The sequence below is a fragment of the Podarcis liolepis genome, assembly GCF_965112155.1.
Source record: "Podarcis liolepis genome assembly, chromosome: 6".
NCBI classification, from domain to species: domain Eukaryota; kingdom Metazoa; phylum Chordata; class Lepidosauria; order Squamata; family Lacertidae; genus Podarcis; species Podarcis liolepis.
The window spans coordinates 29,159,263-29,187,086 of NC_139559.1; the positions used below are offsets into that span (position 1 = coordinate 29,159,263).

Sequence of the window (27,824 nt, forward strand, 5' to 3'; positions counted from 1 at the left end):
ACAGCAATTTAAGATTTTTTAAATAAAAAACCCCTCATGAATATCCACTAGCATTTTAGTGCAAATTTCTCCCAATAACCACATTTAGACAAATATATGTGAAAATTCTGTGCAAAACGGGTGCATTTGTTTTATGCACATTTCCCACTAACATATGCATTTGTGTACAAATTATTTGGTTGGACAACTGCATTGCAAAATTCAGCACAGCACAAATTTCAAAGGCTAGTTGCATTTCAGTTTGAATATTGGTTCGAGATGTGTTAGTTAGGAAGTTTCTAATTAAAATGCAAACAAAACTGAATTTCTCCTCCATCCCCAGTGGAGATAAGACAGCAGCCTCAAATAACTTGTAGAGCTTCTCTAGTGCAGAATTCTGGTCTATGCCAGTGTTGCTGATTTAACCTAGCAGCTCCATTCTTCTTAAACACGTATCTTACTCATCTTAAATGCCATTGCAACTACTGAAGAAGAGAGTGTTTTTTCTGCTGCTGCCATCTGAAGTGAACAGTAGAGGTGTGGCCAAAAGACAGATTAGTCCTAGCAGCAGTAGTCCTCCTAACACCCAAACAGCTGTCACTGGCAAACAAGAAAGCAACCCCCCAATTTAATCTTGAATGATGTGAAGCATGTGATGGAAAACTATGGCAGGCAATGTAAGAGGCTACAAAGCACAAGCCCAGTCCAGTTGGGAGGTTGAACAGTGAGGCAGCAAACTTGGGAAAATTAAATCCAAGAAGTACACGGTGAAGAAAAACCAGGGAAGCACGGAATAGATTCACGGGTGGCGGTGGTGGGGATCAATAAAGGGCAAATGACACAGCTGGATAATGGGAAGCACAGAGAGATAAATTAGAGGGTTGCCCAGAGGTTCTGATAGCCAGCAAGCAATGCATTAAAAAACAGGGCAAGGGGGACCATCAGGAAAAAACCTAATTAAAAGTAAGGAAGGCAGAGCCACATGGTGTAAAACATGCAGGAAGAGAAGAGGCTTGGCAGAAAAATTACAGAGTGTAATGAAAAGAGAGGTGTGAGAATGACAAGAAGAGCCAAGGTTGAGAAGGGAAAGGCTTTGACTTCACACAAGGCTCAGATAAATAATAAAGACATGTTTTCAGGTACATGGGGAGCAAGAGAAGATTGAAAGAGCCAGGAGGTTATAGCAGAGGAGGCAGGAGAACTTATTGGTAGCAGAGGTTGGGGGCACTCTTGTAATAAGACAGGAATATTGGATTGGGAGGGTAAAGCTACTGTCAAAGGTACGTGATGTAGAGCCTCCCAGGCTTGTGAGTCTGTCCCCATCTGCTTCGTACTTCCATGCAACTTCTGATACCTGCCCAGGTCTTAACTCTTATAGTTTTATGTGATGAGAATTACCACTTCTGCTTTCATCTTGGGACTTTCATCTTGGATTTATAATTGCATATATTACAAGCAGAGCTGAGCCTATTGCATTTTCAGCCACACACATTTACCTGCAGAAGGGTCCATGGCAGAGCATTTACTTTGCACGCAGGAGGGGTCAGACTCAGTCCCCAGCATCTTCAGTTAGGGCTGATAGGTTGTTCTCACAGAGGCTGTGGAAGATAAGGCTATTCACGGCTAGGTTCTAGCTCCATCATTGTAGGAGGCATGCCTCGTGACTACCAGTTGCTGGAAAACACAGGAGGGGAGAATACTGTTGCACTCGGGTCCTATTTGCCATGCAGGCATCTGTTTGGCCACCATGAGAACAGGCTGTTGGAGTAGAACCAGCAGGCTCGTCTTACATTCTTATAACTAGAAACACAGAGGAAAACCAGAGCTCAGACAAGGAACTAGTGAAACAGGAAGTCTCCTTACATCATAGGCATCATCTCAGAGGGCATTTGGCTCCACCCCCTGGCTCTTTGCATCCATGTCATACACATGACATTGTGTTGGGCCCCCTCAATGGTGTTGAGAAGCTGATGCCTCTACCCTACACTCCTTTTCCTTGGGAAGAAGCCAATGTTCAGTCTGGGTGGGCAGAACCAGGGCAATCAGAATGTTCTGCCCAGCAGTTTGTTAGCCCTCCATACGGTTTGTTTATTTTCAAAACTTATACAGTGGTTACTCACTTATACAGTGAGTTACAAATGCCTCAGGTTACAAACACTTCAGGTTACAAATTCCGCTAACCCAGAAATAGTACTTCGGGTAAAGAACTTTGCTTCAGGATGAGAACAGAAATCGTGTGTCGGCAGCACAGCGGCAGCAAGAGGCCCCATTAGCGAAAGCACGCCTCTAGTTAAGAACAGTTTCAGGTTAAGAAAGGACCTCTGGAACGAATTAAGTTCATAACTAGAGGTACCACTGTAAAGCTCTATCTTCACCCAAAAACAGATTTCATAGGAAAATAAGTAGCTGCTATATATATATCGAGTCAAACTCTTGTTCAGTGCAAGAGTGAGCCAGTGAGCTTCCTGGCTGTGTGGAAAAGGTCCTAGTATGCCACTCTGACAACTACACCACACTGACTCCGGATTTATCAGTGGTGGCTGGTAGGGAAGAAAGCAGTCATGACAATAACAGGCAAAGTGGGAGGCAATGATAAGCAGAGCCAACTAACTCTAGTTTTGTCCCTAACCTCCTCCCTGCTGACTTCTAAATGTGCCAAACACTGGGCTAGTTGTGAGTAAGCCAGTAGGCTGAGGCTGGTAAGGCAGTGTGCCCTGTTCACCCTTGTGGGCCAGCCTCCCATGAGATTAACTGATTAGTAAAGCAGGGTACATTTTGTACTAGATCTCCATGCCAAATATGCAAGTTGTGTTGCTTCCAGAATTGTCTGATAGCTCATATTAATTATGGTAATCAGGGCAATTAGAAGACAAAAAATATCCAGAGTAATTCCTTCACTCAAAATTACATAATTGTAGATAATTTGTACATAATTTGTTCCTCTGGGGTTGGGCTTTTTTTGTTTGTTTGAGGGGGGTGGAGATTCATCATCATTCACCTTGCTCTATTTTATTTATGCATTTTTAAAGATTTTTAGGACACACTGTGGTACAATGTTCTCTCTAGGCAGTTGACAAAAGCCAAACACAATTGTGCATACAAAATCGAAACAAAACAAATTTCACAGCCAAGGAGCAATATCTGCAAATTAAAACAATATACAGCCCGGCGTAAAATAACCAATGCAATGAAGAAAAACTTGGTGGCTTTAAACCATAGAATCTTAGAGTTGGATGGGACCCAAGGGTCATCTTGTCCAACCCCCTGCAATGCAGGAATCTCAGCTAAAGCATCCATGACAGATGGCTATCCAACCTCTGCTTAAAAACCTCCCGAGGGAGACTCTTCCACCGTTGAACAGCTCTTACTGCTCTAGAACTACTCTACCATTGGTAGGGATATCATTAACACCTATGTGTATGGACCTGTGTGCATGTAGATTTAAATAAATAAATCATTTCTTTCTTTTGGTGTTGCAGAAATTGGAAAGAAGATTAATTGCATCACATATATCACAGTGGTAGAAAATGGACTGATGCAACTATACACTTATAGCAAAAATGCTTCATTTTGAGTGGCCATGACATTAAGGCACTTAGCAAGGGTCACGTAAGACTTGGGTCTGGGCTTACTGTATACATTTAAGGCCACTGTAAGAGGGCCTTTAAATCCTTATCTCCAAACACCATAGGTTTTCCCTATGGCAAATAACTGGCACTGTTTTGGCTTCAATTCACTGGAGAAAGTATAAATAAGGTAAAGGACCCCTGACAGTTAAGTCCAGTCGCAAACGACTCTGGGGTTGCGGCACTCATCTTGCTTTACTGGTCGAGGGAGCCGACGTTTGTCCGCAGATAGTTTTTCCGGGTCATGTGGCCAGCATGACCAAACCGCTTTCTGGCGAAACCAGAGCAGCTCACAGAAATGCCGTTTACCATCCCACCAGAGCAGTACCTATTTATCTACTTGCACTTTGATGTGCTTTCGAACTGCTAGGTTGGCAGGAACTGGGACCTTCCGATCGGCAAGCCCTAGGCTCAGTGGTTTAGACCACAGCACCACCCGTGAGACAGTATACATGTATGAAAAATTTGAATCAAACATTGAGAGCTCCAATGAGCTTGTTATTTAGAACACAGAATTTCAGGCAGGGTGGGTGGGGAGGTGACTCTCAGCTGGCAAGGCCCAGATGAGGAAACAGGGGAGCCATGGGAAAGAAGTTACAGGAAAAGTGAGGGGCAGAGGCTAAGGCCCCACAGCTGCTTCTCTACTACCCCCTCTCAAAGTTGCTTTTCTCTCTAAGTTCACTTCCATCGGGCTTTAATTGCACAAATTTATTTGTAGCCTGCAATTATGTTTTAAGCATACACAATTGGATGAAACACTGTCGTCTGTTACAAATGTGAAACTGCCTACTGGCCCAAATCTTGTATTTATTTATTTTTTAAAAGGAAGGTAAACTAATTTTCAAGAGGATAATTGTCCTTGCAAAAATTGCAGTATTTGCAAATCTACCCTAAAAGTGGGGAGGGAGGACTGGACATATTTAAAGCCCACCAACCGTGGCAGAACCCCTCTTAAATTAATCATCAGTTTCCGTGTTCACAAAAGAGTATGGGAAACAGATGCTAGCAAGAAGATACATGTCCCAGAGGGGGAAATCAGAAATGCAAAAAGAATTCAACACCAAGTCAGAAACAGGTGATCAAGTAATTAGACTGTCTTCCACATGATGAAATTAAATTAAGCAGAATTTCTTTAAACCGTGAAGAATCTGTGTGCAGAGATGCAGCAACAGTATAAGCAAAGCAGAACAGCCATTACCTCTGCCTCACTCAATTGAGTAAAGCACCATCCAATCCTATGCACGTTTACCAGGAAGTAAGGCTGATGGGGGTTGGTGCCTAGTCTTTCCCACAGCTTAAGAGAGAGCCAGAGCAATACAGTAAACAGGGATCAGGTTTACAAAACAGATTCTTGCCAACTTAATTAGTTTCATATACAATGAGGAGGGAAAGCTTTCCAGGGTTTCCAACAGTGTGGTGGCACCCTTTGCAGCTATAGTTGAACATAAGGGGATTCATTTAGACTTATAAGGAGCATGTGAATGTTAGGCAAATGCACCTCAGATCTCTGTTCTATTCATGTGCTTATTCAGGGTCTATCAATTCAGGATCCTGAATGTGCCATGGCCTCTAGTCACAAAATGGCTGCTGTGGGTGTATGACATAATACAAAATGGTCCTATCTAAAAGTGCTTTCACACAACAGCAGCTTCCAGAAATATAGCACAATATAGCACAGTTTTAGAACTCATTCAAACGTTATTTGCAGAAGATTTGTTCTGGAAGCCCTATAGAGTCACAGAATTATAGAGTTGGAAGGGACCTCAAGGGTCAGCTAGCCCAACCTCCTACAATGCAGGAATCTCAACTAAAGTATCCATGACAGATGACCATCCAACCTCTGCTTAAAAACCTCCAAGGAAGGAGAGTCCATCAACTTCCAAGGGAGCCCATTCCACTGTCAAACAGCTCTTACAGAAAGCTATTCCTGACGTTTAGTCAAAATGTCCATTCCTGTACCTTGAATACATTGTTTTGGGTCCTACCCTCTACAGCAGGAGAAAACAAGCTTGCTTCACATTCCATGTGACAGCCCTTTAGATATTTGAAGATGACTATCATATCTCCTCTCAGTCTCCTCTTACTCAGGCTAAACATACCCAGTTCCCTCAACAATTCCTCATAAGGCTTGGTTTCCAGACCCTTGATCATCTTGGTCACCCTCTTCAGCACACATTCCAGCTCTTCTTAAATTGTGGTGCTCAGAACTGGATGCAGTACACTAGGTGTGGTCTGACCAAGGCAGAATAGAGTGCAACTAGGAGACTAGGGCCCTGCGGGACCTGACATCTTTCCGCAAGGCCTGCAAGACAGAGTTGTTCCACCAGGCCTTTGGTCAGGGCCCAGCCTGATTCCTTCCTCTGGCAACCTGCACAGAACTTTGCTTAACGGTTGCCATTAATTTGATTTTAATTAATTGTTATAATGAAATGTTTTAGAATGTTAGATTATTTGATTGTTTGATTGTTTGATTGTTGTTAGCCGCCCTGAGCCCGGCTTTGGCTGGGGAGGGCGGGATATAAATAAAAATTATTATTATTATTATTAACTATGACTTCTCTTGATCAGGACACTATACTTCTATGGATGAGGGTAAGAATAGCATTAGATTTTTTTTGCTGCTGCACGACACTGTTGACTCATGACAAGCTTGTGGTCACTAGACCACTAGATCCTTTCCACATGTACTAATGGCAAGGCAGGTGCCCCCATCTTATATTTGTGTAGCTAGTTATTCTGGCCGAGGTGCAAGACATTACATTTGTCCCTACTGAAATTCATTTTGTTAGGGAACATTCAGATCTACTCAGACTTAATTGCAAGGAAGAGAGGTGTGCTTTTTTTGCTTTTGCTTTTTTAGGGTAACCATAGAAAAGGAACTTGTGTGAAGGAATTGAAGAATCTCAGGCTGCTTTAGTATCTCCCTTTCTTTTGGGATTGTTACAAGCCGGACCAACCACAAAATGCAACAATGTAAAGTGTTCTTGCTCAGAGTAAAGGCCAGCCAACCAATCACAATGTACCCATGTTTCCCATCCACCCCAGCAATCAGCAATCTGTACCCACTGAGATGTTCTTGAGTCCCTCCTCCCTTTTAGCATTATTTCCCCTAATGTGTTTTATACTACCTCAAACCATGGGGTTTCCCCAAGCCCCCAATGCTTGTTTGGCGATGCCATTTTGGTGATAGTTGGAATAATGATACCACATACTCAAAACCAGGAAGTATTTATTCTCCAGTAAGCAACTGAAGCTAGCCTCAGATGTTACCATTTTCATTTGAACCCAAAATGTTGTTCTGCAGAAGATGTTGCTTGCTATGCTTCCACTTTTTGTACTGATTAAAAATTAAAATGCATACTGACTGAGGTACGAGGATCTTCTGTAGAATGGGAGTTTGGTTTCCTAAAGAACACTACTGTGTAATTAAATAGTAAATAGTGCCTTAAAGCTAGTGTCTCATGTGTATGGAAGAATATTTATCCACATAAGAGGGCAACACTAGAGAAATGTAAAGGCACTTAAGGGGAAAAATAAAGATGTTATTAACCCGTCTCTAATAATTTCAGTCCCAAAGGTATTTCTGGGCTTTCTCTACGGTATTAAGACTGCAGCCTCAACTTGTGAGTCACATATCCATTTTGTAAAGTTGTGATTGTAAAATTTTGGCAGGGTAATCAAATATTATGAACACTCTCACATAATAGGATTATGAATATCCCTATCCCATATTTTAAATGATGCCAAGAGATGGAGTTAAGTCAACATGCGCCATCTTGTCCCACAAAAGCACCTGAACTTTACCATATCAAGATATTTATCAGAATCAGTCTTGAACCTAGCATTATGGAGTGCTTTTCCCTTTCCAGAGATACTATCTGTCATTGGTATATTTTCTCTTTTTCTTATTGTTCTTATAATGTAAATTTAAACAAATAAATATAGTTCCTTTTCAGAAGTGGCACGTTATCTTTATCATATGTGCCTCTGACCTTGCTAACTTGCTTATGCAAAAGTGGGAGGGGGAGAATAGCATCTCTGGAATTTGAAAACCACCCACAACTTTAGCCTAGAGCTATTCAGGGAACTTGATGTTTGGCCAGGAATTTAAATCCAGGTTTCCCTGAAAGAAATCCAGCCCTGTCCACTACACCACATGTTTCTGATGTGCCCAGGGCTGTGTGAAAAGGCAGAGATGCCATAGGTGTTGTGATGCATCAAGCAAAAGAAATGGCAAGTTGAAAATTTTCACATCACTTGAGATGTATTCCTGATATGGTACATTTGTGTTGATATGCTAAGAGTCGGGAGTATATATTTAAAGAAAATTATGGGAAGAATGGACATTGGGAATCTCGTGAAATTAGCAATGCACTCCATTAAAAAGAAATGCTGGTCTGTCAAGAAGCAAAATGCCATAGTTAAAATTTTGCTGTCGAAAGCACTTGTCCATTCTGTCTGTCTGCCTGTCCCTCTCAAAACACATTATGAAACTTCATTTCTCTCTTTGTATTTCCTGGTCCACATGTCATACCTGATACATCAGTGCAGTTACTGTCAGTCACTTCTTATCATGAGCCTTCAGATAAGTCCGGTGAAAGCTTTGTACAATGAGATTACAAAAGGCTATTATTATAATAATTATGTTACTTGTAAATTTACTTTATTATATTTTTAAAAGTATTTCTATAATGGCCACTCAGGTAAAAGAGAAAATGAAACAGACCAAGAGGCCTTTCAGACTGCAAGGATACCTGCTGAATCTGCATTAGAAGGGTATCCCACAGAATGGGAGCAGCAACATTGAATGTCCAGCTACTAGTTGAAGCCAGGCAGACCTTGGTAACACAAGGGACAATCATCTCTGGATGATCTCAGTGGGATAAACAGGCTCAGGTGGTAATTAAGGTTTCATGGATCCAAGGTGTTCAGGGCTTTGTATACTAATACAAGAACCATGAACCTATCCCAGTAACATATCAGCATCCAATGCAGATATTTTAGCAAAGCTGTCACATGTTGTCAGCTATCTGTCCCCATCAGCATTCTGCACCAGCTGGAGTTTCCAGACCACGTCCAAGAGCAGCTCCACATGCAGCACAAAGTCCTAACTGATGTTGAGCAAGCTCTCCCAAAAGCAATTATTGTTTGCTTTCTGAAGTATATTTTTTAATGCACAGTTATCCCCAAAGATGCAGCCGGTATACAAGGTGGGCTGAAGAGGCTGACAAATGAATAAACACACAAGGAATACTACCAGTTCAGTTTCTACATGCCTGAGTCAAAGCCATTTGCTTGGAGCAGCTCCATGTGGTTGGCCCTTTGCTCAGTTAATTCACCCACAGTGGTTTGGATGGTTTTCACAATGCCAGTAGAAACAGTGTAAGGCTTGTGCCAGCATTGTGAACATGCATTCCATTCAAATCCTATGTTTTCTCCAAGGAGCTCAAGACATTGTACACGGTTCTCCCAATAACAGCCCTGTAATTTAGGTTAGGCTGAGAAACAGTAGCTGTCCAAAAGTTACCAAGTAGGCTTAATGACTGCTTGGGGATTTGGACCTAGAGCTTCTCAGTTCTAGTCCAATATTCTAACCACCACACCACCCTGACCAAATCGCCAGAACCATGTGGATGAGCCCCTTTGCATGAACAGGTTCGCTACATGGCATTATCTCCATAAAGCTGCATTTTCAAACAGTGACTACACTGAAGTGTGCATAGATGACTTAGGCCTCACTCACTCACACTTCCATTTTCAGATAAAAATTAGATTAACAAGATCTGGGTTACTTCCAGTATTTAACTCTCTCTACCTGGGTCTTGGCCTTCAACAGGAAGGAACGATGGTAAAAAACCCCACCTGTGCCTCGTTGAGGCTTTGGGTGAAAACTTTTGAAAACAATTCCTTGTTTTATTAGAACATCACATGTTGGACTTTGGATTAATTTGTAGCAGACTGACAAGGAGTCAAAAAGTCATTCAGCAACCATCAGAACTAACTGTGATCCACTGGACCAAATATCATACCAGCTTCTACAGTGGACCTCAACAGACAAAATATTTACTATTGATATTTTGCCAAAATATAGAGACTGAAATAAGGAAGAAGTATTTTTACTCCATGATAGGTGAAAAAAGTACCATCCTACCAAACAAAGCTATGAAACATTGCACCAAGGAATGTCTGGCCTGAAATGAAGGAAAAGAGTGATTCCTCCCTTTGCAGTTATTTATTATTTCTCTGGTTTGCTTGGCCCAACATTCCACTCCTTCTGAATTCTGGATTGGCAAAATCTCCACTTTTGAAAAAGGCACAGGGCTGCATATCGCCTCCCCCCACTCTCAAGGTCCCTGTTGTCTTTAATTGTAAATTGAATCAAATTTCTTCTCTATCCCTAGTGATTACCTGTGTGTACTTGAAAGAGTTCCCAATCATGTGCAGGTTTCTACCCACATCCAACCTAATGTGGGTAGAGATAACTCCTTTCAGGCCTTCCTCATCTATCATGGGATGTTATAGAGCACTGGATATATTTTTAGTGGAAAGAAACACACATACACACCACCCTCAGCCATTTCCCAATGATAAAAAGTTAACTCGTCAATGGCAAAGATTGTAAAGAAATTATAAAGTGTTGTGTGAATAAGGGAGAAAAATGGAAGCCTCTTTCACTGAGGAAGAAAATAGTTAAGGTCAGGTTTAAGCACAGAACTCATGCATACACAATGCTCTGCTCTGCGTAGACTTTGGAAGGAATACAATAATGTAAGATACAGCAGTGGGGAATACCTACTCACTGGTTCTTCCACTTCAGAAACAAGACCAGGGAATTCAGCACTCCAAAAACCCATGAAGAAATTAGATGAGAATTTCTGAAGCAGTCTATGGAGATCTTAGTTATGAGATTTAAATGTAATAGTGAAAGTAAGAAATGTATATTAAGTGAATAGATTGGAAAATTCTCAGTTGTGATTGATGGAAGTAAAAAAAAATGGTATAAGATATGAAATTATGTTTAATTGTTGTTGAAAATGATATGTTGAAAAACTAATAAAAATTAAAAAAGAGAATTTCTAAAGCATTCTTAAAGTTGTTGTATAATAACCTGGCACCAAAGCCAAAACAAATGTGAAATATACAATTCAAATTTGAACTCTCATGTCCACGTGCATCAAATAAAAAGTTATGGGCACATCAGAAGACGTCAAACAAAATTCAATTCTCTGCTTTATTTTCCTGGCCTGTACATGGGGGACTTTCTTGGGAAGATATGTCTGCTGTTTGTGGTGCCCCTTAAGACCTGCATAATAATGACTTGTGTCTGCAGAATGGAAGGCAGAGCATAATATCCCAAACCTTCATTTCTGGGGCCTTTCTCACGGTTGAAATCACTAAATTTGCCCATTCCACCAATCTTGATAACACTAACATCACTATGTATCAAAATGTTTATACTGTTTCACCACATTTTTTCATTTTTCAAGTGGAATTCATTGTCTTCCTTTTTTTAGATTTTAAACAGGTGAGGCGGAAGCCTTTACTCACTGCCAAATGAATGAAGAGGCTGAGAGCATCATTTACTCCATCGCCTAAAAATAATGCAGTTTTTTGTTTGCCAATTCTTTTCAACTGTGGACAATTCCTGGCCTGAGGCCACCTGGAAAATATTGTGGCTATGTCTCTACATTTATTGATTCTCAGAAAGGAATCCAGGACTTTACCAGAGAACTGGCAGAATAAAACACTCCATTGTCCACAGTTCACTGTGCTCAGTCCTCTAAACAGACCTGCCATTATTTCCTAAATTACTGTTTCTCAAAATAGTGTGCATTTTATTTTATGCACCAGTTCCTTCTAGCTTCTAAAGTAACCCCCACAATTTCTGGTTCCTATATACTGTTTCCCTTCAGTAAGCAGGGATATGTATGGTTTGAGATTCACTCAGAACTAATGGTGACCTGCCCATTCCAATTGGTTTTGTGATATACTCTAGTGGGTACCTAAGGTGCTGGAAGCCAAGGACACAGTGGAGATATAAGCAGGGAGAGATAGCAGAGAGGCATTTTGGTGCCTAGGTAACACTGGACCAAATATTTTGGCTAATTAAGACTTTGCCATAATTATTTGGCTGATAAATATTACCAATATAAGATAACATAACTGAGGCAAAAGATCACTACCCAATATAGATTTTGATCTGGCACCTTCTCATCTATAATTTTACAGCACTCTCGATTAACTCACTCTAGAAGCACAATAAGAAAGCTACGTTTTTTGTTGTTGTTGTTTTTTGAAAAAATACTATCACACTCAGGGAGACGGAGCGCAAATATTATATAGCTAAGCCATGATGTGTTTATTCACCAATATTTTCATGAGGCAAAACATATTATGGAAAATTCTTATATGCCACGTTTGGGGGCCTTGCTTGCCTCAGGCAGTCCTCAGAACCATAAAACCAAATAACTACAGTGATTTAAAATAATCAAAATTAAGGCAGCAACATCTAGAGTTATTTTTAAAAGGCCAGTATATAGAAAGACAAAGATCCAAACAAAGCTATGTTTTACAACACAGCTTTGTAGAAAAAAGCCTTTTAGAAAAAGGCGGCATATATTCATCAGAAGCTTGACTGAACCCAGTAGCCATTCCAAGTACATGTTTATGTGTATGTACAGAACACCCTTTTGCTGGAGTCAAAGATACAGAGCATGCGTTTATTAATAGTTGTGCTTGACCCGGGGGTCAAGAGGATTAGCATTGTACTGCATTGCTTAATGTGTCCCTTTCTCAAGTTGTATTTCTAAAGTTGGCTTATGACATCAGCTGATGCCCTGAAGAGTGAGAGTTCTGCGGTTGCCTAAAATAATGCTCTTCTTCTCAAAGTTTTCTCCCCATGACAAAGACCTCCAGATCCATATAAGGGAAATATTAACAGTTACTGTCCACATGACCAACGTTTTATTGGTTTCAGTACATGGGCATCATTTTCAGTTCAATAGACAGCTTCAGTGAGAGATATGATATCAGGTAACTCAAATGCATGAATTTCAGGCAGCATTTGACCAAAGGCAGCTTAAAAACTGTTCACTTTCCTATTTACCCTTCTCTTGCATGTCTTTTTTTGGAATGCAGTTCACTTTTCCTTCAGTGGGGGCTACAGAGGTCACAGACAGGCCACAACTTTAAAAGGGTATAGAATGCAATATTAATCCAAGGTAGACAGGAACTGCAACATGTGATAAATGACTGGGACAAGTGATTAGAGTCTGGATTAATTTGTGATTAGACACTGTGATTGAGCTTACTGAGCTCATAGACACCAGAGGTACCTGAAAGGGCACTCTCAGGGCAGGAATGTTTGTTTCAGACACTAGAGATCACACACACAAATGATTGTTGGCTTTGCCAGCATAAAACTTAGACACAAGAAAGGTTATGGGCCAGATGCTACAGAATCTTTGTGATCCTTCAAAACTTAATAAAGTGGTTTCTCTCCCAATCGCCGTGTACGCAATAATTGGTTGCTTCTACTTGTCATGCAGTATTAAACTTCATAAAGCTCCATGCTGTTTTGGTATGTTCACGAATCTGATACATGAATCTGATACATGTTCGTGAATTGACAAGATTCAACCCCCCCTGCCAAATAACTGAAAAATTCAAGGCTTGCTTTCTACATTAGAATATGCCAAGCCATCATGCCCAGCCCTGCCATTAGGCATGGTGATACATCTGCCTCAGGCAGTAAAGGAGCAGGAAGATAGACTGCTAGTGAGCATGCCTGCCCTGTGCCCCTAAGCTGCTCTGCCACCCTCAAGTGCTGTGGAGGATGTAGCCCCATTGACAGTGTTGAAGATTCAACTGCTAGTCAGTTTCATACACATAATACGTGTGTGTAGAGGGGGCACCATCTTGTCATTCACCTCAGCTAGCAAATGTCTTAGATCAGCCCTGCTAACCATAGAACAAACCTCCTCCCTTCCACAGCCTTTGTTCAGAGATCACATAATCTTGTCTTATAAAACTCTTAGTTCCCCACAACAATAGTTACGTCGCGAATGCAAATTTACTGGCTAACCTTAAACTGAATTGTGTCAAATCACTCACCAGGAATGGTGCTTTGGGTACAAGAGTGCAGTTCCTCCTTGCCCACCAGGTAGGGGGGCTCAACTGGCGTGGTAACCCTTTATAGACCTGGATTTACCTACAATAAACAGGACATAGGAAACCATTAACAAGCATGACATACAATTCAATGTTTTGTCATCTATCTACTACATTATACACACAACAGTACTTGAAGTGTGTTGGCATGAATTTGCAGAGCTAGATCATAGGACCTCTTTGATGTAGCAGTGCAGGCCATCCCTTTTTGAGGCAGAGAAAGGGTTCATTAGGAAAGGTCCGGATCGCCTTCCCCAGTATGTCCCAGGCATCTTAGTGAGATGATCTTAGTGGTCCCCCATGGATCAGAAGCATGATTCATATTCCAGGTGGGACCTGCAACAAAATGTAGTAATGCAGTACACTCCTATTCAGACAGCCATTAAGGCAGCCATGTCTTCTTCCTGGATTCTCGCACAAACACCTGTGCCCTTGTGAAAGAATATATTGTGGTGAAAAGCCCTGGCTGGAGAAGTTCACAGTGTTCTAGACCACTTTGCCCCATAATGAAACTGGATATGCCCCTCAAGCCCAATAGCACACAGACAGAAAAAGCAGTAGAAAGTCAAAATGTCCAAGCTCACAGTGTTGTTCACACCCAACTGTTATTTCAAGACAGCGGTGGTTTTGAAGTATAATGCATGCAACAACTTTTTTCTCTCAGAGCTGATTCAGAGCTGGATCACGCATGCACACATATCACTTGGTATGCCATCACACATGTTAATTGCTTCCTTTGAAAGTGTTTGAAGTGGTGTTAGGAATCATGAAAGCTCTACATGCAGTGTTTGATCCCTGATGGCCAAGCAAGTTTTCATGTGGTGTTGTAGTAGCTGAATGATGAATGAACATGTGTGTATGTGGCTCATTCTCACATGGACCTTAATGGTGACAGGAAGGTAGGTTGAAGGAATGTGGGTACTCATTTCTACTCTCCATACTTGATGGTGCATTTTTATATTATTCTAGCAGTCTTTTACCTGGTGTTGCTTGGAAATTCTAAGTTTTGAAATCGGTGATTAAGATCAAAACACTTTTATAAGGCTCAGTCTGCCATATTAATTCAAATGGCATAAAACTGTGGCCAAACACAGGTGAAAACCTGCTCCTTTATCTCAGGAACCATCCTACAAAAATTGGTTATGATATCTTACAGGGTGTCCAAACACATGGTGAACAAACAACTTTCAAAAATGTATAGTGTTCTGTGAATCTAGAAACAACACTTTTATGTTTTTTAAATTAAGGAAAAAATCAACACCCAAACTGCCTAATTTGAAGTAGTCCAACCCATGCCCTTTATTATAAAATGTTAAAAGTCGAAGGTCAGCTCATCGGTCTAATAAACCAGACAGAAGCTTCTCCTTACTCCTTCTATAATTAAGGACTCGATCCATATTTGGTTCTCTGGATTATTTCACAACATTTCACTGGGGCTAAAGTTTTAAACTGAAGAGTGATGAGAGGAATGCAAAGCAAACCTTCTAGCAAAGAGGACACTTGTGCTTAATGTGTCAGTGAGAGATTACATGTTTACTGAGAGATCACCTGCCTTGCTGGAATCTCACTTAGTTTACAAGTGCACAACAGCAGAACTGGTTACATGTTATGTGTTGATACAGGATGAGAAGCAAGTGGGACCCTGATTGCATATAAGAGATGCAGTCAAGGTCAGTTCTTATATCCAAACATTTAATTTACTCTAAGAAATGTGGCTTGTTGACATTTATGCTGCCCGCATCCAGGGTTTTCACACACAGACACTCCCAGCCTTCAAAGCAAGCATCTTTCGTAAATGGAGTGAATATTTGGCTGCTCTCATTTCTACAGATATATGTATAGTTGGAGCTGTTACCCCCTGACCTCACTTTTTTCTCCTGCAAACAGTGGTTTGAATCCAGAATTTTTCATCCTCAGACTAAATCCATTGAAATCAGTGGGGCAAGGCAAATGCAACTAATTTAAGTCCTATCGGTTTCAGCAGATCTACGGACTAAGTCTGCTTCCAACCCATTCAGTACAACCTGCGAAAAGGGTTTAGTTTTAGTTTAGTTCATTATTTATAATTTGATTTTCGGATGAGACAATCAAATCAACTTACATTTAAGAAATACACTAAAATATATTGAGTTAAATTAGAAACAAGACTTCCCCTTGCGAAATAAAATGATCAGCAATTATAATTAGAAGACAGCAAGCATCAGACTAAAAATTCCAGTAGTGTCTGGATCATAGATCTGTAGAAACTGTATGTACTTAGGATGTAATCCTAACCCCAGTTACATGGGAGCAAGGCCCATTGAATTCCACAGGACTTCCTTCTGAGTAGACATGATTAGGATTGTAGCCTCAGGCTGTGTCAGGGTGAGTAGAAATTATTCCAACAGATGAGTCCCAAATACATGAACAGAATTTGCAGATGAAGTTAGTATGCATAGCTGCTCTTTGACAATGAATGCCATGTCAACACAGGAAGAGGGAGGACCCAGTAGGCATGATCCCACTCCCCCTGCTATGTACATAGATTATACACTAATGGAATGCATGCACATTCTTCATAATATTCTTGCTCATTGCTTTCTTTTGTGGACTCTCTCTCTCTATCTGGCCCTCAGGGCTTTCCACCCGGCAAAGCCCCTTTCACCATCCATGCCCTGCACTCTCTCCAGCTGCTTTTGTCTGGCAGGGATGCCTCCTTGAAAGCTTCTTGCTTGCCTAGAGAAATATGGAAATATGTGTGAAGTGGGTGGCTGTGTAGGAACCTTCAATGTCCAGGTGGCTGGAATGTAGCCTACTCAGGAAAGTTAAGCGCCACATATGTAACCTCACCCACTTTTTGCTTGTGTCCCCAACCATCACTGATATGTGGTTCTTGGAAGGCTGCTTATGAAGGAACACAGCATTTGGATTGAAAGAAGCCCCCATCCTTGCGTGAAATAATGCTCTTCCACAGTCATTTCCAAAGAACCCCATTGACTTCTATGATACTCAGCATCTGAGTTTTCTTGACTGTTTAGGTACAAACAGCCCTGGCTGGCTAAGGGGTTACATTTCTGGTGCATTCCACAGTTCAGAAGATTTCCATCACATCTATTAATGCGGTAACATCAGAGCAATGGTGATGTTGGATACAACTGCAGTGAACGTTGAGATTTATTCAGCTCCCTGCTTGCTCCTTCTCAGTTACTGAAAACACTCTCTAATTGAATTGATAAAAGCCAGTAAATTGCCCCTTTTTATTGTGCATGCCTTACAGTACGGGCTGGAGAGATGACTCATCCCCCAGTTGTAATGATGTGAACCACTGAGGCTACTTCGGTGATTCACTTTCAGCTGCATTGTTCACATAGATTACTTGGAGGAGATTAGTGTTACTGGTGAAGAGTGCGTCAGGACACCTGGCTTCCTTTCCTGGCTCTTGCATCATTAACATCACTTAGGATCTTCCCAAAAAGGACATATAGGCACATCTGTTTCTCATCTGTCACCTGAATTCTGCACATTTCATGCACAAGAACATTAGGTTTCTGTTGCTGAAACGATATTTTCACAGCGCTCAAAACTAACATTATTTTCTCTATTTTCACTGTCCAGGGTGTAAGTGTCATCGCTGTATCCAAAAATGGCACCAAACACACACAAGAGAAAGGAGTTTGCATGGGGAATCTCTTGTTAAAATGGAGAGTCCCCTCCTTCATCTGAGCAGGGGTTTCTGTGCAAATCCTTTCTTGAATCAGGAAGGTTTCCATGGAATCCTGCTGAACTGAGCAGGATTTAATCTACACTCACAAGCTGACGAATGGTGGATAAATGCTACTCAGTTTGGCTATGTGGCCCTATTCCCTGCTGGAAGCAAGCATGCCCTGCCAATGAAGGATTTAACCATGCCCTCCTGCCCATCAGATAACATCGCAAGTGATGTCAGCTGAAGCATGGGCATGGGATGGGGAAAATGGCTTCATGGGCCAACTTGGATCCCCCTGGTTCCCCACCACTGCCAATGAACACTTGATTAGTCATTTAATAAACCTGCAATTGTGTTTGTCTTTTCCCAAAACGCCGGGTCAATTACGGATTAGCAATCCAAGTTTATACAGCTTTGGGGGAGAAAGTTCACTGCAGATCAACTTTACAAACAATTACTTTATTTAGCATTCCTCCCCCTCTCTAAATCAATATTCAAATGTTCTAATTAGGAGCTATCTACTCCTGTAACCTTCGTCTACGCTTATTTAGTAGGTGTGAGATTCAGACACATATTGAATCATCGACAGTGCTGAACTTTGCAGAGTGTCTTCTCACATTTTGAAGAAGCATTTTGTTTGTTAACTGTGCTTGCTGGCAGTGGCGGAGCTAGCCGCTCGGATGCCGGGTGCGGCGTGCGTGTCCAGCAGCCGGGGGCACGGTAAGCCGCCCATGGGGGCATGCCGCACTGCTTGGATCCTCTCCGCCGCCTCCTCCTCAGCTGTCGGGCAGCTGAGGGAGAGGCGGAGGGCAGACACAAGTTCCATGCTGCCGTTTTAGGCAGCACGGAGCCTGCAGGTGCTCAAGCCACCAGGTCACTCCCAGGAGAGACGTGTGGCTCAGGCACGCTGCAGGCCCTGGGGTAAGTGCTGGCCCCCGCGGTGTGGCACCCAGTGCCAGCTGCGTTTCATTATGTTTGTTGACTAAACTAAAAAGTTTCATGAGCCCAATTTTTAAAAAACCTCATATTTATGTCATTTTGTCACCCCCCTCTCCGTGATGACACCCAGGGCAGCCTGCACCCCCTTCCTCCGCCACTGCTTGCTGGGTTCCCTGTCTCTGTCTTTGCAATGCTGTCTCTTTTCTCTGATGCTGACTTCAGCTACAGAGCTGAACAAGCCATTCACTGCTCTCTTATCATATGTTAGGCCCACTGCAGTGCTGTGGATCAACCTGGTGCCCTCCGGACAACCTGCACTAGTTGGGGCTGATGGGAGTTGTAGTCCAAAACACCTAGAGGTCACCACACTGATGAAGGCCGATGTACATCATGATCATAGAATCATAGAATCATAGAGTTGGAATAGACCACAAGGGCCATCGAGTCCAACCCCCTGCCAAGCAGGAAACACCATCAGAGCACTCCTGACATATGGTTGTCAAGCCTCTGCTTAAAGTCTTCCAAAGAAGGAGACTCCACCACACTCCTTGGCAGCAAATTCCACTGTCGAACAGCTCTTGCTGTCAGGAAGTTCTTCCTAATGTTTAGGTGGAATCTTCTTTCTTGTAGTTTGGATCCATTGCTCCGTGTCCGCTTCTCTGGAGCAGCAGAAAACAACCTCCTCTATATGACATCCTTTTATATATTTGAACATGGCTATCATATCACCCCTTAACCTCCTCTTCTCCAGGCTAAACATGCCCAGCTCCCTTAGCTGTTCCTCATAAGGCATCGTTTCCAGGCCTTTGACCATTTTGGTTGCCCTCCTCTGGACACGTTCCAGTTTGTCAGTGTCCTTCTTGAACTGTGGTGCCCAGAACTGGACACAGTACTCCGGGTGAGGTCTGACCAGAGCAGAATACAGTGGCACTATTACTTCCCTTGATCTAGATGCTATACTCCTATTGATGCAGCCCAGAATTGCATTGGCTTTTTTAGCTGCCGCGTCACACTGTTGGCTCATGTCAAGTTTGTGGTCAACCAAGACTCCTAGATCCTTTTCACATGTACTGCTCTCAAGCCAGGTGTCACCCATCTTGTATTTGTGCCTCTCATTTTTTTTGCCCAAGTGCAATACTATACATTTCTCCCTGTTAAAGTTCATCTTGTTTGTTTTGGTCCAGTTCTCTAATCTGTCAAGGTCGTTTTGAAGTGTGATCCTGTCCTCTGGGGTGTTAGCCACCCCTCCCAGTTTGCTGTCATCTGCAAATTTGATCAGGATGCCCTTGAGTCCATCATCCAAGTCGTTGATAAAGATGTTGAATAAGACCGGGCCCAAGACAGAACCCTGTGGCACCCCACTAGTCACTCTTCTCCAGGATGAAGAGGAACCATTGATGAGCACCCTTTGGGTTCGGTCAGTCAGCCAGTTACAAATCCACTGAGTGGTAGCATAGTCAAGACCGCATTTTACCAGCTTCTTTACAAGAATATCATGGGGCACCTTGTCAAATGCCTTGCTGAAATCAAGGTAGGCTTGATTTCAGCAATGCTTTATTATGCTGAGATATCCAGATCTTATGTTCTTTCCACAAATGCAAAGCTGCAAGTATCTTTAAGAGCCTACTTTTATGCTACATAAATATCTATGCCATAGACTCTATCGGAAGCTCACATCTTGGATATAATGGGGGGGGGGACAACAACAAAAAATTGGCACATTTCTTACACTGCAAAATTTATATTCAATCCTGAATATGTTTTCCCTTCACCCATTTTGGAGAGTAAACAGAATTGCTCTCAGGGAGCCCATGCAAGTATGTAATTTGCAACGAAATCCAATTCCAGAAGGGATGCTGTGCCGTCAACAGTAAACAAATGTATTTGCTCAGTTTCAGCCAGTGATTACTGGTGCCAAGATTCAGATCTGGAATCTAATTCATAAACTGATGCCAAACCCTGAAATCTGAGTCTCTCATATTCAGTCACAGAGTATTTTTGCTCTTATATGCAGGCTGTAAGGAAAAGCAAATGCCTCTTAGAATGAGTGGAGTGACGTTTTCTTACCTTAAGCCAGACCCTGCAAAATCTACAGTGATCATAGGTAGGACTTCAAGGGAGGCTTCAGAGTAAGCCTCTCTTTTTAAAGAAGCTAAATACTGCTTATTGGTACATCCTGCCTCTAGGGAGAATCTCCCAGTTCCCAACTATGGAGATAAAATAGGCCATTATGGCCAACACAGGCCATCAAAACTTAGGCAACAGCTGACTTGTGTGTGGAAGATGGTGATGCTAAAGGTATTGGTGCCTGCTTTCAGATGTTTCCATGATATTAGGTCCTGCGTCTTATGGTTTTGAAGAAACTAACATTAAATTGTATACATGGTTTTATCTTAATCTTTGTAGAAAGAGGAGGATTTGCACAATCATAGCCGGCCCTGCCTCTAGGCAGATTGAGTGTTATTTAATTTATTATGGTTGTATTTTTTTCCTGCCATGCAGGAGGAAATGAGCTTACAGGATTTTATTTTATTTTTTGCCTCAGGTGTCAAAATACACTTACGTGTGTGTGTGTGTGTGTGTGTGTGCTATTTACCACTTTGTCTCTGGCAACAACATGTCTTGAACTGATTCTGGGCACAATTACTACAAAGACTGTTGAATTTGAACATCTCAATATTATTGAACTGAATGAAGGGACATATTTTGCCCTTGCATTCTAATGACAAAGAGGCTATTTCTACTCAAAACACCAGATAATCTCACTAACTCATATGCAGCTGCCTTATTGAGTCAGACCACTGGTGTATAGAATTAACATCTTTTCTGACTAACAACAGTGCTCTACGGTCTCAGACACACATCTTTCCCAGTGTCTCCTACCTGCTTCTTTGAGATAACAAGTACTGAAGCTAGAACTAAGGATACTTGAGAATTCAATCTTTGCAAATTACAATAAGAACTGAACTGATCTGCATCTCTTGTGCTAATGGGAACTTAAGTTATCCACTCATTTGTACATTTCCTGAGTACCCTGACCCTATTCTCTGCTGTTCTGTGAAAAAACATGCTTAGAAATGCATGCTTTGAGAGAAAATAAAATTTGAAGTGCATATTTTGAGAGAAAAAAGTTTTTATACATATATTTTTTCAGTGGGGGTAATGTTTTAAAATACAATTTTTGGATAGATTTCAATATCAGTTCACACATTAATGGGGAAATGGGATGGAAAGGACGGTTCAGAAACTTCAGCTGCTGCCGAATTTGGCAACCGGGTTGCTCAGTAGGGCAAGATGGTTTGAGCATATTATACTGATCCTGACTGGACTGCACTGGCTGCCAATTAGTTTCTTGGCCCAATTCAAAGTGCTGGTTTTGACCTATAAAGTCTTAAACAGCTCAGGATTGCGGTACCTGAAGGACCACCTCTCCCCATCTGAATCTTCCTGGACCCTGAGATCATCCTTTGAGGCCCTTCTTTGTGTGTTCCTCCACAAGAGGTCCAGAGGGTTGCAACACAAGACCTGGCCTTTTCTGCAGTGGCTCCCCATTTGTAGAATGCTCTTCCCAGGGAGGGTCACCTGCTGGCTTCATTATGCACCTTTAGGCACCAGGTGAGAACATCCCTCTTCAACCAGGCCTTTGGCTGATTAACATCCTATGTCCTTTTAAATGTGTTTTGGGGAGTGGCGGCAGATTGTTTTTTGTTTTGTTTTGTTTTGTTCTTGTTTTTATTTTTCATTTTGTGTTTTTGTCTTGTATTTTTATGTTGTGAACTGCCCTGAGATCTTCAGATGAAGGGCAGTATACAAATGTAAATAACAGTAGTAAGTAGTGGTGATGATGTTGCAATGGGCAAGTATATGCAAAAGTGACACAGACTGGAACAAGACTGAGGGCAAATGCGCACCATGCAATTAAAGCACACCCAACACACATTGAAAGCATGTGACTTCCCACAAAGAATCCTGGGAACTGTAGTATGTTAAGGATGCTGAGTGTGGGGAAACCCAGGATTCCCTTGCGGTAAATCATGTGCTTCAGATGTGCATTGAATGTGCTTTAAATGTATGGTGTGGATCTGTCCTGATTTGTTCCGACCTGAAACCCTTGGCATAAAAGAATAATCAGCAATACCACTGAGATATGGCCCTTTCCAGTAACTCCTCCAAAGCCACATAAACACTGCCAAATATTTTAAGGACATTACGGCAGAACTGGCTGGAATAATCAGCCAACTGGGACAGGTTAGATATGTTGCAGTCCACCCACTGAAAGTATTGGAGAAGCTCTGGAAGTGACATTACCTCCATTAACTCTGGTTGAATATTAATAGCTGGCAGCTGCACAATGGAACGAAGGTATGAGTGCCTAGTGTTGAAATGATTAACTCATTTTCCATCTCAGTTGGTAAGAGCTCAAGTCAGGAGACTTGAGGGGAGCCGCAAAATAATTTTTGCTGACCATAATTACATCTATGTTTTTTTGCAAATCCAATTAGTAGCTTCAGGCTCTCATACAATTTGAACTGCAAACTCAACTATCCCTCTGGAACTGGAGGGGAGAGATTTTCGATGAGGGGTGGGTGGATGTTGCTGGTCTGCAGCTCCCATCACCTCTGCCCATGGGCCATGTTGGCTAGGGTTGATGGAAGTTGGTGCCCTATAACAGGTTGCCCCATCTTGTTTTAAACATTCACCCTTAATTTTAAAAAGGCAAAAGAAAGATTTCTTTTTATCTTCCATGTGTGTGCATCCAAATAGTGGTAAGGGAGAATAATTTGTGTCAGGGTCTTTCCCCCCCACAGTAGTAGTATTCATAAATGCAATCTCATTGTAATCTGGAATAGATGTGACAGAAGATCAGAACAATTTCCTCTTCAGAAACTCCCCATACTGAACCCCCACAAACATCTTGTCAAATTTGCCTAATAGCAGTAATGACCACATCTATTGATGTTTTGAATCGTGGATATGTGACTGTTACTTGGCAACTGTAAATAACATCAGTTAGAGATTGATGTTGTCTAAAATTGTGTGCACAGTCTCTCTCTCTCTCTCTCTCTCTCTCTCCACACACACACACACACACACACACACACACACACACACACACAAGCTAAGTATAAAAGCTCATAGCACATCACAGGTTTCTACCTTTTCAAGGCATTCTGTAAGACAAGGTAAGGGTCATTAACTGAAAAACAACCACCCTACTGACCAGCCTTTAAAATAGTCTTGTTAGAGTCAGTGACAGAAGAATAGGGAAAGGACAGAAATTCAGTTCACCTTCTCATGCAAACCTACCTAATTTGCAGAACCTGAAACAATATTCAAACCAAAAGGCAACTATCCTTTGAAATTCACACTTCTCTGAATGTTGTGATACAATTTTCCAACCAAATGATGTGCCGAAAAATGTGCCATTACAAGAGAGTGTTTATAAAAAGGTGGTTATGGTGAACACAAAATGCATTTCATTAGGATAAATATCTTGCAGGAAATGTGCATATTAGGCAAAATTGCATGGAAAAGTATTTGTAGTAGGGAAAATGCACAGGAAAATGCTGACAAACAATTTTTAAAAGAAATAATTTTTAAAAGAAAATTTGTAAACTGATGTGGAAAGTGGAGAACTGAACTTAAGATTGTCACCATAGAAGACAGGCCTACATTTTGAACATCAGTTTTATGCCAGTCTAAATTGTCATGGCTATCTCCTCCCAAACCTATCCCAGGAATTGTAATTTCCCAAGAATGCTGAAGATTGTCAAAGAGGGGGTCTCTTTCCCGTGTCCTCCCTCCAGCTACTAATCACTCACATGCAAGCACTGAATGGGTTAGCAGGCTTTATTGACGTCTTCTCTGGCACCAGTTACAGAACATCAAACAGCAGTCTCATCCATGGTGTATTCTCTGCCCCACCCCCGGGCAGGTTAACTCGAAGATTTATATGAATTAGGGGATGCTGGCAGCCAGCCAGCCCCATCACCTGCTCCCACTTTGGGGACTAATTGTTACCACCTGCCTGAGGGGCCCCACCCAGCGATACCTGCTTACAGAATCACTACTTCACGCCAAAGCCTACATTAAAGATTCATCACATCAGGTGCCCAGTCCAACTGTTAACACAATCAAGTTCAATGTTTGGAGAGTTGGCCAAAAAAACCCACAGGTCGACAAAACAAGAAGTTCTAACAGCACAGAAGACTAGCCTGCTAGATTTCCTCAGCAACCAGTTGCACAGAGTGTGGCCATGCAGTAGAGCAATATGAAAGGCAGTGAAACTGGATTGGCTCTCTAGAATCACATGATTCCTCATATGTTTCTCTAGTCAGATTCCCAAGTTGTGCAGGGAAATCTGTTCCCAATTCACAGGCCTTCAGGTTCAAGCTGAACATCCAGCCACCTCAGCCATTCACAGACAACTACTCACAGGTTTTCCTGGGGAGAGGAAATGCCAATTTAACACACACACACACACACACACAGATGTGCCCAGCCCAGACCTTCAGGATGGAGGAAGGTGGGGAATATTTGTTGTGATATAATACTCTGCTAATACTGAAGAACAAGGCTTGGGGAACTGTTCACCACAACCACCTCAGGACTAGGTGCAATAGAGGGCAGGAGAGCTAAACCAATGATGGATTAATATCAGCAATACTTGCTGCTATTCCCAAACATATTCTTTCCCCACCGGTACCTCTGTAAACCGTCACATCTGTTTTTAAAACAAAGGCATCACCTCCCCATTCTTTCCACTCCTCCAAAGAAGACTGAACTTCCACTGCCCACAAAAGGAGAGCAAGTTAATGAGGAACTGCTTCCAGTCAGCACACCAGGAAGGGGAGACTCTGCCCAGTTTTGAAACAGCAAATCAAAAAGACTCAGCTCAGGCACAGATCCTTTCAACCCACAAAAGCACACAAAACACACAAAACACACACACACACACACACACACACACACAGGCCAAACTCTAGAAAGCCCTGCCTTAAACATAAGATGCCATCTGCTAGCACACAAAACACACACACACACACACACTGGCCAAACTCTAGAAAGCCCTGCCTTAAACATAAGATGCCATCTGCTAGCATTAGTTATGCCAGAACAGGGGCAGGGCCCACCTGTCTCACATTTTCCTCCAGGTATCCTTGGGCTTAACTGTCAACTTCTCTTATGGCTTGGTTTTTAAACAACCAATAAGTCTGCTACGTTGTAAGGTATTATGCTCTTCATTCACCCACTCTTTTCAGAGAGCCTTCTTTTCCCACCCCTTCCTTTTAATTCCAGGATCACAGGCAGGGTGCAGTTATGAAGAGGAGGCTTGACATTTCTCCTTGAGCAATTTGCTGTGGAATTTTCGATGGAGCCTTTCACCCCCCCCCCACCAACGTGACGTTAATTGTTGTTAAATATTCTTATCTGTTACATACAGTTCTGTTTCAAGAAAGGTCAGCGGCTGCGTCCATGACAGGGTCTGTTGTCACTGTGCAGTAGAACTAATCAGTCACTCTCTATATGCTTTCAGAGCCCCCTCCCTGCACACCCCTCATTAATTCAGGCTCAGCAGATAGACTTTAAAAAATGCAAAACATTTCAGCTGCTCAGATGGGTATTAGGATATGAAGTTATTAGCTCAGCTAGCACTGGAAGCCGAGTTAATATTGCCTGTGTGACTCTAACCACACCACCACCTCATTAAGCGGCCACATGGCTTCACAATGGGAAGAAAATCCTCCTTTATTTAAAAAGTCAGCATTTTTGGCAGAGGTGAAGGGTAAGATCTTTTACTGAGGTTTGCAGAAGATGGCTTCTTTCCCTATGCTTGCTGGGTTCAGGGTAACACTAAGCAGGCCTGTTTTCCACTTGCCACAAACCTTGCTGCATATTATTAAATAATAACAACTGCTCTTGAAACCCACCAGCAGAGGAAGAAGCCCACATAGGTCCTAGCAAGGGTACTGCGGTAATGCCAACCACACATCTTGTAAATAGACATATACTTCAGAAATCCACCTTGTGCTGCTGCTTCCCTCCTGGTGCAATAAATGTGATGCTATAGAAATGACACGAGCAAGGAGAGGGAAAGTAGTCTTGTGTGCTGTCCATTGGATCTGGATTTGGGAGCTGAACTGTATCAGGTAAGACCATCCCTTTCAAACTGCATAGAGTATCAGAAGAAGAGGGTTAATAACCCAAGAAAGCAAACAAAGTGAGATCTCCTGCTCCTCGTATCAAGCTCAGTTCAAGCAATAGCTTTTGAGGATCTGAAATGAGCTGTGGATGGTGGACTCTCATTCACTGTTGGCTTTTAAGCAGAAGGTGGATGGCCATCTGTCATGGATGCTTTAGATGTGATTCCTGGATTGCAGAGGATTGGGCTAGATGACCCTCAGGTCCCTTCCAGCTCTATAATTCAGAACTGGGAAATCTGTAGCTGGTTTCCAGTTATGGTTTGAATGTCATGTTGCTTTGTATGCCATGGCAAACTAAGGCTAGTGATATATTTCAAGCTGAAAGTGAAGCTACACAAGAGAGGGAAGACAACACACACTAATCGAAACAACTTGTGTGGGAAATATTTGTCAACACCAGTCCAGGGATGGCGTTACCTGTCTCTAGACCTGTAGGATATGCTTTGAAGCTTAGGATCCCTGAGGTCATCAGTCACCAGTCCCTGTGGTCAGTTCTGGACCAGAAACCCAAAGGTGCAACAAAGAGAAAAAGGATTGTTCAGCTGTCTGATTGCTCTGATACTTTGTATTTTGCTTTATCAACTCAGAAGATTTGCACTGCCTGCAATCCTTCACAGAATTATTTGGGAGTAAGCTGTAAGTGTACATAGGCTTGCTGATGAGGACTGAATCAATTCATCAGGAGTGTGTCAAGAGAAGAATGTGTAAAAAAGCACCAGTTTGGATGCACCTGAAACCTTGGAGAAACCTTGCCTTCAATTAAACCCCCGACTGCTAAGAATTATGCAAGATTACTCAAGCACATGGGGGGTTGAACTGAAGGAGTTTGGGGCTTAATTAAATCCAGTAGGCCTATCCCCTTACTTCTGCCAGTTTTAGCCAAATCATGCCTCACTCACCAGCCATAATAAATAGTAGCTAAGGCACCATCACAAAAGCTAAGAAGACCATGAATCATGGAGGAAATAGTAAGCCCCAGAGTAGTCATAAATACACAAATACTAGCTCCACTAGTGAAATTATATCACCACTTGCATGTTTTAACTGTTGTCAATTCTTAGTTTTAAGAGATTTAGCTAGATTGCGAGCTGCTTTGAGATTTATAAATCTGTAAGTGAAAAGTGGTATACAATTTTGTTTCAATAAATAAAGGAATATTCAGCTCCTGAGAGTTAAGCAACATTCTTAAGCAATCTGCTGGCACAGAGATGTAGAAGACAG

General features: G+C 42.1%; 1 protein-coding gene across 5 annotated transcripts in view; it reads right to left on the reverse strand.

Annotated features, from left to right (window-relative positions):
* The window catches only part of RALY (RALY heterogeneous nuclear ribonucleoprotein), a 212,211-nt gene that overhangs the window by 127,864 nt on the left and 56,523 nt on the right, over positions 1-27,824 (reverse strand). For 4 of the 5 annotated variants that reach the window (XM_083508266.1, XM_083508265.1, XM_083508268.1 and 1 more), the window contains exon 2: positions 13,719-13,815. The exons of the other annotated variant lie outside the window; for it this stretch is intronic. The gene's annotated coding sequence lies outside the window, so the exon portion shown is untranslated. The remainder of the gene's footprint in view (positions 1-13,718; positions 13,816-27,824) is intronic. 5 annotated transcript variants of the gene reach the window in all.